At 38.2% G+C, this 12,099-nt stretch overlaps 1 pseudogene; it reads right to left on the bottom strand.

Annotated features, from left to right (window-relative positions):
* Positions 1-6,188: 6,188 nt before the first annotated feature.
* LOC115841259 (eukaryotic initiation factor 4A-II pseudogene) lies at positions 6,189-7,846 on the bottom strand (annotated as a pseudogene).
* Between the last annotated feature and the right edge of the window lie 4,253 nt (positions 7,847-12,099).

A 12,099-nucleotide genomic window follows, 5' to 3' on the forward strand; every position in this document is an offset into this window, starting at 1 on the left:
GATCTAGCGATGTGATGCCCAGAGGCGATTTTGCACCTGTGGAAAGGATTACCAGTAGTTTTGCCTTGCCAACAGTTACCACTCTGAAATAGCGTGAAATACTGCAGTTCACTCTGTGTGAACACAATCGTTATACTGAGCTGCCTTGTAAGGAACTGTGGTCTTTGAACTTTGGGAGCTGCTTAGGCGCCTCAGAAATGAAAGAGCAGTTAAGTGGGAAGGTTTTAACATCGGCATTGCAAAATAATTTTCCTAAAATGATTACCCTGAAAGAAAAAAAGGGAGGAGGAGCACCCTTTCCATTCAATTCTCATTCTTCTGAGACTCAAGAATGAGATTATAAAATAAAAACTAAATTTTTGTATCACACTGTAAGCATCTAGTTTGGAGTTAGCAACAGAACTCTCTCACTGATATGTTTTTATTTTTTTGGCTCCCCTCAGTTAGGTAGAAAGTATGAGAAAAAGCAAGTAATACGGCCAGTGCTTGTGGATTTGCCACCAAGCACTTCTGTGAAACCGAACAGAGAACATTTGCCTCTCCCGTGAGTCCTCCTAAGAATCCGCATTATCTCCCCCAAACACACCCTTATGTTCTGTGGAGTCCCAAGTTCAGTGCTGAAATTCAGCTGAATTACCAGAGGAGGTTCTGATCTGCCAGTGGGAAAATACTATTTGTCTTAGAACACTCATAGACCACAAGCATGGCAGGAATTTGTCAGTTAAACTGATTCATTTTTTAAAAAGCTGTATTTATTCCATCAAGCAGTTTGGAACTATTTCATCCTACTCTTCACTCTACCCTCCTTCATATTCCTCATTTTTCTATGTATTTATTTTATTTAAACCCCACTGTTTTTTTCTTTGAAATCATTTTCATGATGAACTATGGAGCAAAGGATGTTGAGAGGTGGAAGGGGCTTTAAAATAAAGATCTTCTAATCCAATGTTCTCATTTCACAGTTGAAGAAATGAGGGTTCAAGACCTGAAGCTACTCATCTAGTATTGCTAGAGGGTTGCAGAGCCCAGGACTATCTCTCTGATTCTCCAACTTGTAGTTAGTGCTCTTTCTGTCTTTCCTTACTTGCTCTCAAGACACATAATCTCTCCTTTTTGGGGGGTGGGGTATTTGAGCTAAGTTTTTACATTGGCAGTCTTAACGTGGTGTAATGGAAAGGCATCAGTAATTCTGCTTGAAGCAACATTTCTTCACTGCTGGCTAGTATGCAGGGAATTTCCACCATTAGATCATCAAAAAAAGAATGTCTACTGTTTCTTATGAATGGACGTTGGTTCCAACACAAAGATTTGCCCTATTGAAAACTCCTACAGTGATTTTGGCAAAATGGATATTCTATCCCTTGATCCTTACCCTTTGACATTCATTAATCCCAACTCACCTCATCAGATACAAGGAAAATTACAGTCACCCTTTCTTAGGACACTGGTCACGAATCTCAAAGAATGTACAAGGGAATTTCTGATATACTTCCTAAGTGTTTAGATTGCACAATTGTTCTAAACAAAGAGATACTGTATTAATGGTTCAGAAGTAATAGGGAGGAAGGAAGGAAGGAAAGAAGGAAGGAAAGAAAGATAAGAAGAATGAAAAAACTGATGGGAAAAAAGGAAGAAAGTCTAAATACCATTAATTGTTACAGGCTTGAGGTTTTCCTAACCTGAGTATGGCCAAGATGACAAGTTCTATGGGCAGATAGAGCCAGATAAGATTTGTCCAAACTAATAAAGGAGCTCAGAAATGAAACACATTTTCATTAGATTATTAAAGGAGATTCTCTTGAGTCCATAAGAATAAAGGGATTGGAATAAGGGTCTTTCTAATATAATAGTAGCCATATAGAGTGCATAGAGAACTCATGAGTTTTAACCACTGCTAGAAGTTGCCCTTATCTGGTCCATCAGTGTCTTCTGGTCATAAATGGGCTTAGGATTCCTCATTCCTCCACCACTTTAGCATAGGTGGAATGGCAGGCATAGATTCCTTTTATTTATTTGTTTGTTTGTTTATTTATTTGTAATTGTAACAAATCAAAATTTTCCAATTTAGTGTCTTTAAAACTTTACCCTTATGTGTGTATAGATACAATGTTGTCACCCATGGTGAATAGAGTGATAGATTCTGGAATCACTGTATAAGAATAGAATAATAGGTTATGCTGATTTTGTTTTTTCTATGTTTTTTATATACATGTATATTTTATTGAGATATAATTGACTTATACGGCACTGTATAAGTTTAAGGTGTATAACATAGTGATTTGACTTACATACATTATGGAAGGATTACCACAATAGGTTTAGTGAACATCCATCACCTCGTATAGATACAATATTAAAGAAATAGGAAATACACCAGGATTGATGGTATCGGGGGTGTGGTAAAGGAGGGGGAGGGGGTCAGGATCTTCAGTTTTGCTCTTGATAACTGGATGAATGGTGATGACATTCACTGGACAGCGTACACTGAATAAAGATGCACACAGGGAAGGACTCATTCAGATTTAGAGATGAAAAGTAGGACAGATGTGGGAGATTTGGCAAGTAGCTGCATATACGGTTCTGGAGCCCAAATGAGAGGACTGGGTTGAAGAGAAGATTCAGTTTAGTGACGCAACTGAAGCCATGAGAACAGAAGCTACTCCCTATGGAGAGTGTGAGGTCGAGAATTAATGAGGATTGAAGGCTGAAATCTTGAGAATACCTACATGAATGGGATACTCAGAGAAAAATGCACATTTGATTTCTATGGTGACAAATTTTTACCTGTTGAATCACAAAATAGTAACTATATTGTATATTCACACTGTTTGCTCCCCCATACTTTGATCCTTTTAAAACTAATACTCAATATTTCAATAAGTACCAAATGACTCTATTCCTGTAAGTATATGCAGCACCATCATCACAAACACCAAAATCAAAGCTCTAAGGGCTAGACAGAGTTCATCTGATTTGCCTCCCACCCCGGATTGGTGACATACATGTGTGGGCTGTTATCTTGTCAGCTTTCACAATGTCTCTGCAGTAGGTGTCAAAACAGCAATCAGGTAAGCTGATTATGGACCTCGACATACCTGACATTCTTCGCCCAAGCACATGGGTTTATTCTTCTTTACTTCATTCTTCATTGGTGCTTCTGTATCTTCAAAAACTTAACAAAAATATTTCAAGGACATGTAGCATTTATAAGATGTTGACTGACCAACAGCAATAAAGTTAAAAGTAATGAGGATTCCTATGAGTTATGCTGTTTTTAAGGAAGCATTAATGACTGATATAAACTGAGCTACTATTAAATCCATGTGGGCAGTTTGAATACTTTAAAAGAAGATAATGGAGAAGGGGGAAAAGACAGTGAAAATAAATTAAAAGAAATAGGAGTAAGTAAAGGTGCACTGTGTCAACTATCAAGTATTATTTGGTTATACCTTGAGAGTTAAAACACATTTTATTTCTCTCATATTTTAAAATTTTTTATGTGTTATGTTTACTCTATAGATTTAATGCAGTGTTAGAAGGCTGGTCTCTGCTATTGCCATGGAGGTGTGCCAGTGAAATAGAATATTATCTTAAGATTAAAAAGACATTTTCTTTATTTATTTTACATCCACAATCAGGGAAGAATACACTTGTAGCCCCTTACTGCCACATACTGAGGATCACTGCCATGCACAGAACTGTAGCCATTCACATCAGTTTGGAGGATCCCAGGGCCACTAGAGCAAAGTGCATTCTCTCAAATTGGAAGCAGAAGTAAAGAGTTCCACTGAGTAAATTCATGTTCCATATTTAATCTAAAAAACAAGATGCAAGGCTTCCCTGGTGGCGCAGTGGTTGAGAGCCCGCCTGACGATGCAGGGGACACGGGTTTGTGCCCGGTCCGGGAAGATCCCACATGCCACGGAGCGGCTGGGCCCGTGAGCCATGGCAGCTGAGCCTGCGCGTCCGGAGCCTGTGCTCCCGCAACTGGAGAGGCCGCAGCAGTGAAAGGCCCACGTATCGCAAAAAAAAAAAAAAAAAAAGATGCAAATTGATTCCAGATCCAAGGGGGAAAAGATCATAGTCACGTCACAAAATGTCTGTGACTGGATAGCTCTTCTCAATCTTTGGTCGTAGCATAGCCAGTTTGATGTTATCCAGACCATTTCCCCTGTCCACAACTTTGTCTATGCTGTGACAGCTGTGCCTGTGTACCTCGAGCAAAGAGCAAAGGACTGAAAGATAAGAAAGAGAAACACTTGCTTACGAATGTCCTGTTTTAAAGCTTGGGGGTCAGGACACAATTGTACTGCGCCTGTCATGGGGCCTTGTGGACAATGGCACCCAGAAAAATGCTCTGTGTTTCTAATGACATAGCCAGTGTGACACTTCTGAGCATCATATATACATTTTTTTAAGTTGGAATAAGTTTTCCTGTTATATCTCAGGATCACTAGATATCTCAGTATCACTAGAAGCTTTTATCTTAAAAGAAATTTTCTTTTATTTCCAGAGCATTTATAATTACCAAATAATTGTTTTAAAGGTTGTTTAGTAGTTTCCTCAGTGTACAGTAGGTCATTATTTACTGTTTTTTAAACAGATTGAAAAATGTATATTATCTTGAGATAAAAACTTTCTGTATAAGTAAATAAATCTTATCTAAAATGGTTTAATTGTGTATTCTTTATTTCCATATTGTGGAAGAGAAATTTTAGCTCTAAATAAGTAGTGGTAGTATCTTTAACTCTGACTTTAAGGTACTTTCTCAGAGTATTTTGTCACTTTTGGAAATTGAGTGGATTTTGTTGTTGTTTTTGCAGTTACATTGTTACAGTTTCTTTGGCAAAGGCCAACTTATTCCACTCATCTTTGCCCAGAGCATCTTGATGTGGCAGCAGCTGTTCTGCTTAGAAGCTGGTGTGATTAGTGTTCTGGGTTCAACCCATCTTTGTTTTAGGGAGGTACAATTTGGCCTATTAAAAAATAGTTTTTTACATTTGATATGTTGTCCGTGTAAAGGGAAGATCCTCATCCACTCCTCTGTGGAATTCTGGGAGAATGAGGCATACTTAACATTATTTTCCAAATCTCCTATGTGAACAAGTATATCGATGAAATAGACATCTTTCATCACCACAGATTTTTGTCCATTATTTTGCATTTCTGTTCCATTTTGCACAGTACTATTTGAAGTCGTTTATAGGTGAGATGTTTGTAAAATACAGAACTTGTTCACCAAATCAGCTAAGAGGAAAACTTTAGGGATTTCTGTATGATTTAAAACACAGACTTGATTTTTATTTTAAAAATGGCAATCACTGTATAGTGACAATACATACTTTCAAAACCCGTCCTAACAAAGCTGTACTTGACTGTTACGGCACATGCAGATTGCTTTAGTGATGAATATGCCTTTTGTAAACTCAGTATGCACATGGTAGCAAATAGCATCTCAAATTTAGGGAAATTATAAATTTATCTTTATGTCTTCAATGGAAAATAGAGAGGGACAAATATTTTCATCATTTAATAAAAGAAAAAGATGAAACATAAGTGTGCGTAATCCATGCAAAATCATATCAGTAAGCATGGTCTTCTTGATGCTACCTTTGTGCTTCCTTTCTGGACGTGGCAAGTATTAACCACTTTCTGATCTGTCATGGTGCCCCATGGATGAACAACTGAATGACCCTCTTCTCATACCCTTTTCACTTTAATATCTTTTTGTTTTTTAAAGTGAATATACAATTTATTTAACATTCAAACTTCATTAAGACATGTGCAATATGGCAATTTTACTGGGGTAAACGTTTAACCATATCTAGGATGATTGCTTTCTGGGGCTTAGCAACAGGGTCCAGTTCACACTTAGCACTAATTAAATACTTTATTGAATAAATATAATACCAAACAAAATGCATTCAAATGCTTTCTTAAAAAATCAATTTTAAAGGCCTTTCTGCGGGCTTCCCTGGTGGCACAGTGGTTGAGAGTCCACCTGCCGATGCAGGGGACACAGGTTCATAACCCGGTCCGGGAGGATCCCACATGCCGCAGAGCGGCTGGGCCCGTGAGCCATGGCCGCTGAGCCTGCATGTCCGGAGCCTGTGCTCCACAACGGGAGAGGCCACAACAGTGAGAGGCCCGCATACCACAAAAATAAAATAAAATAAAATAAAGGCCTTTCTATTCAGGCTAATGACAAACATAATAAACGCAGATATGCTAGTTTAACATAATTGGCTGATTTTATACAGCACTTATATGTTTTAGTCCACAAGTATATTATTAAATGATAGAGAACATCTAATATGACCATTTCTACAGAACTAGGAAATAAATTTCTAAGAAAGAAAGATTTTACAGACCCCATCTTTTATACCCACCCCAACAGTCTAACTCTAAAGAGGATAAAGCCAACGACTTTCCTCACAAGAGCTCACGACTAATGTTGCTTTGCTATCAAAATCTGTATTTCTGATCCGCTATGAGCATTGAGACAAGATTCAAATATTCCCAAAGAAAGAAGCACAATGCACGTTGTGATCGCCTATCAGCAACAGCGAGGACTGCATTCAAAACTATCTCATCCCAGGAATTAAATAAGGTGAGCCACATTCATTGGCATTTCCTCCACTGTAGTATTGTAGAAAGTCTCAGTGTCACGAAGAATCCTCTTGCCTTCCTCAGTAACAAAGTTTATAGCCACACCTTTCCTCCCAAATCGACCCCCTCTGCCAATTTCGCTCTTTATTCAGACAGTGTGCTGTTTCACTTATGATTCCACGTCCTAAATTACGTCGCCGTTTCTGAGTGCCATCTCGTCATCAACTGCTGCTATCGACCCCAACAAGTCGGTAGTGATCAGAACACAGCTTGACCCTGATCAGAATTCCCTCATGATAACATCTCTTTCCTTCTGGTCCATGTCACCATGCAGAGCAGAAACTGAAATCCCTGGCATGCATTTTCTCAGTGAGCCAGTCCACCTTATGCCTTGTGTTGAGAAAAATAACAGCCTGTGTAATCGTCAGTGTCTCGTACAAGTCACAAAGTGTATCCAACTTCCATTCCTCTCTTTCAACATTAATATAATACTGTTTAATTTCTTCAAGGGTCAATTCTTCCTTTTTCACCAGAGTTCGAATGGGATCTCTCATGAATTTTTTGGTCACTTCCAACACATCTGTTGGCATTGCGGCAGAAAGCAACACCACCTGAATACTTGTATTTAATTTTTGGAAAATCTCATAGATTTGATCCTTAAACCCTCGGCTCAGCATTTCATCTGCTTCATCCAAAACAAACATTCTGATCCATTTTGGAGAAAGGTATCTTCTGTTTAACATATCAAACACTCTCCCTGGTGTACCAACAACAATATGTGGTGCTTCAGCCTGAAGTTTTTGCATTTCATTTCGAACGTTGGCTCCACCAATGCAGGCATGACAAATTGCTCCCATATAGTCTCCAAGTGCCAGAATTACCTTTTGGATCTGTGGAGTCAGTTCTCTGGTGGGGGCCAATACTAGTGCTTGGGTCTCCTTGAACTCAATCTCCAACTGTTGCAGGATGGAAATAGCAAATATGGCTGTCTTGCCAGTACCTGACGGAGCTTGAGCAATCGCATCATACCCTTTAATACACGGGCTAATAGCTCTCTGCTGAATAGCTGATGGCTTCTCAAAACCATAAGCATAGATGCCTCGAAGAAGAGACTCCTTTAAATTCATATCATCAAAGTTATCACAATCTCATTCCTGTTGCTCTCGATGACACCATCGGGCTCCGTTCCCTCTGGGCCGCCGTGTTCTCTGTTATAATCCGCGGAGCTACCAGACATGATCCAATGAACCACTCAGTGCCCGACTGGAAAGCTAATACCTTTTTACTTCTATGTTAATATTCTGTTTGTATGCTCCAGATTATAATTATATTTTAAAAGGGATTTTGCCTAAATTGGGCAGCTAATCTATAAAGAACAATATATAAGATGTCTATAAGCTATTTTTGCTGTTTATACCAGTGGGTACAAAAATCTAATTGCAAGGAAAGTTGCAGTTAAACATCACTCAAATATGAAGCACTGTGGGGCAAATATATTATGCATTGTACATCAATCTGCACATATGTACCCAAACCAAATCCTTGCTCCGCATCAGACATTTAATCATATTACCAGCATTTATAGCTATCTGAAATTACTGCATTTACTTGTTGATTTATTATTTGTCTCCCATCATGACTATGTAAATTCCAGGAGAGTAGGGGCTTCTGATGGTGTTTTCCATTGCTGTATCCCAGGTGCTGTATCTCCAACACTTGACACAGACAAGATACCCAGTAAATATCAGTTGAACGGATAAATAAATAAATGAATAAATGAATGAATGAATACAATGTATCAGGATCTGCATCTGGGGCCTGGAAGGTACCCTAGATCTTCCTTCTAAACATTTTATTTTATAGTTGGAAAAATTGAGTTTGAAGGAGAAAAAGTAGTTTGCAGCAAGCTACTTGGGATTATTAACAGCACACCTGGGACTAAAATATGGTCTCTTAACTCCTGGTCTAGTGTACTTTGAAATGCAATTCAACTTGATATGAATGGTGGTGATTTTTTATATGGAAATGGTAGAAATTCCTTCTGCAATTGGTTCAAGTAGAGATCCTAATTAGAATACATCATAATAATTAGAAATGACTGTGTACGAATAGAAGTATATGAAGAATAGGTGAATAAAAATACAAATTTGCATGTACAGTCTAATAACAACTATGTACAACGTATCTATGCCAATTAATAAGAGCCAGTGGATGTAAGTGGTTATAAGTTGAAATAGATTTGACTTTTTCTATAAAATTAAAATTAATGAAGGATCATTCTTATTTTAACTCTTAGAAATTCTGCTTCTTGCTTCTTTTTAGAGAGTGTTAGCTTCTGGCGTTGTTTTAAACATTGCTTGGAATTATTTGTCTTTTATTCAAAGACTTTGTATCACAATATAAATGTCCACATACAACTCTGCTTCTAATGTCTTCTGATAAATCAGTCCCTGGCCTCTTTGAAATCCCGAGTCTGTTATTTCTTCTATCTTTCCTGTGCAGACACCTCACCACTCCAAAAGAAATATATTGCTCTTATACTTTTTAAAATATTAATTTACATTTTTACAGAATGGATCATTAAAAATATAGCTTTACAGATAGCTTACAATCACTGATGATAGGTAAGCTGGAAGGAAAATACTCCTTAATATTCCATGAGGTAGAAGAAAAACTTTCCACAGTGTAATGACCAAGTCTTTCCACAGTGTAACAATGGAGAGAACTTTCACGTGGAAGTAGTATCCTATTCTGAGCTTACTCCCAGACTCCTATCAGTTAAAATGTCTTGACTTTGAACCTTTTTCATACAGTTCATTAGCAGACCTTTTTAATATGTTTCAAATTGGTTGGAAACCTAGTATAATATTGTAGTGTACGGGTTAAAATTCAATAAGAAATACCAAGGAAAGTATCAGTTCTATATCATTTTCTTTGATTTTCACTTTTTGAATGTTTGAACTAAGTCAGTATTTTGAAAGTAAATCCTTGAAGGGTCCTGTGCTGACAGGACAAAGTCCAAATTCTTCCAAATGTACCTGCTGTGTTGGTTTCCCTCTGCGCCTCATTCTCTCCCCTGGGACCTCGTTTGCCTTAACCCAGCAGGACTCATGATCTTTCCACTCTCCCTGACACTGCTCATGTGTTTTCTCTGCTTAAAACCCTCTTCTACTGTTTCCATGTGTGCCTCTCTTTTAATACCCAGTTAAAATATCACCTCTATCATACCATTGTTTTCTAACTTCTCTCTGTTCCCCATAGAATATTTGTAACTTCCTTCCTTACCACGTAGTATTGTGTATTTACCTTTGATCACATTGTGCAGTGATTGAAAAAATGTTTGTCTACCCCAGTAACAGATTCAATAATTCTGTCTGAATCAGAAACTGAGACTTCTGTTTCTCCAGGGTCTAGAATAATACCTGGCACCCAGTAGTATCTCAATAATTATTCAGTGAGTCATGGCACATGAAGGAATTCATTAGCAACATGAAACAAATGGTTTATAATTTGTATTAATTTGCTAAATGTGAAAAACGTGGTGAATACAGAGATTCCCCCCATATGACTTAAATAGTAGTATTTAGGAAAACAGTAAAAACATTTGAGCCATATGAAAGGCCAAGAAAAAAATTAACATTGTTTCAACTTTGCACATTTAAGCATAATAAACACATGCTATGATTTAGCAGCTTAAAATTAGGTGACAAATTAGACAGCACACAAGCATATGTTCTTATGAGAAACCTTGGAAAATTGTTAGAACTCACTAGCCTCAAAATGTTAGTATATATATATTTTTTACAGTAGGAATAAAGTTCAAGGGCAGTTGGTTTCAGTTTATTTGAAATAACATAGACTATTCAAGGATATCTCTTGGTAGATCCAAAATTGGAATACAAATGGGATTTTGCTACAGTTAGTTTATAGAGTGTCTGTTTGTCTTATTTCGTTGAACTTTTCCTCACTCAATACCTCTCTGTCTTTTCCACTCCATTTCCCACTCCCTGAATAGATGAATTTCTTTCCTTTTCGCATATGTGCTCAATATGGAAACAGTAATTATTTTTTTCCTGATATATGTAACATGATATATAAGGATATGTATTCATATACATACATATATGTTTGTACACATACATGCCTGTGAATTGAATAGCTTTCTTTATCGAGTACACAAAGTTTGTGTCAAGAGAATATTATACTAAATCTCATTTCTTTCTTTTTTTTTTTTTGGCCACACGAGCATCTTGTGGGATCTTAGTTCCCCGACCAGGGATGGAACCCGGGCAGCGGCAGTGGAAGCACAAACTCCTAACCACTGGACAGCCAGGGAATTCGCATCATTTCTTTCTTATAATTCCCCTTCAAGAAAGGTATTAGCCCCATTTCACAAACCGAGGCTCAGAGATAACCTCCGTCAGGAGGTGCATTGAATAGGCAATGGAATGTCTGACTGAACTTTTCAATTTTTTTTTAACTAGGGAAGAATCCTTTAAAAGTTGCTCACAGTTCTCTCCATCTAGAGGTGGAGCTGCAAGTCACCAGTGGAAGAGACTTTGATTTGGTGGTGGAGGTTATGGGAATCACCAGAAACAAAGCTTAAGTTGCACAAGTGTAAGACGAATACCACCTAATGTTCCTGGAGGAAACAGTGAAGCAACCATGAACTTGAAAGCAAATGCTTCCTCTGAGATGTTAGAGCTTCTATTTAGTACTAAATACTTGGTAATTTTTAGCAGGACCATTCCACACTGAAGACAGAATGTCTCCTCCATCCCATCAAGTCTGCTTTTAAGATGCCAAATGTCTAAAAATATTGATTATTCTTGAGAGGGGGGTGTGTGTTTGCATGTGTGTGTGTGTGTGTGTATGTCAGAGAGAGAAAAAAGAGATGGAGAGAGAGAGAGAGAGAGAGAGAGAGAGAATTCTCTTTTCGCTTAGACACTGCCATTACAAGGTCATGAGACTAGACTGCAGCAGAAAAGTGCAGACCTGATTTCTTCATCTTACTGTAGGAAAAGCTAACAAAATAACCAGGCTACACATCGCATGACACTAACATCACTTCACTTTGGTATCCTACTCAGGCTTGTTATTTAAGACTAATTTAGCTGCCTTTGGGAACGCTGCTGGATTGCCCACTGTTATTCCCTTCTCTGGGCCATGGGGCCCAAGCACGCTTGGTGAGTGCAGGAGGGGGTTTTCTGCCTGAAGAACTAACTGTGTGTTCCCACTGTCATGTTCCCATCGGGGCTTTAAGGAGGGGAAGGCAGAGGCAGAGGCAGAAACAGAAGCTGGGTGCGGAGCTATGTGGAGCTAGGAATTTGAACTCTTCCTCCTTTGTCTAGTACTGTGGATGGTTAATCTAGGTACTGAAGGTGACATTGACATCTAGAGTTTCCAATTGGTGGGTGGAAGTAAAAGGAGGTGTGTTGGCCTTGGCCACCTCTATTGCTGGGTCCATACTTCGATTACTCCAGGGTATCA

The sequence above is a fragment of the Globicephala melas genome, chromosome 10 (genome assembly GCF_963455315.2).
Source record: "Globicephala melas chromosome 10, mGloMel1.2, whole genome shotgun sequence".
Taxonomy (NCBI): Eukaryota; Metazoa; Chordata; class Mammalia; order Artiodactyla; family Delphinidae; genus Globicephala; species Globicephala melas.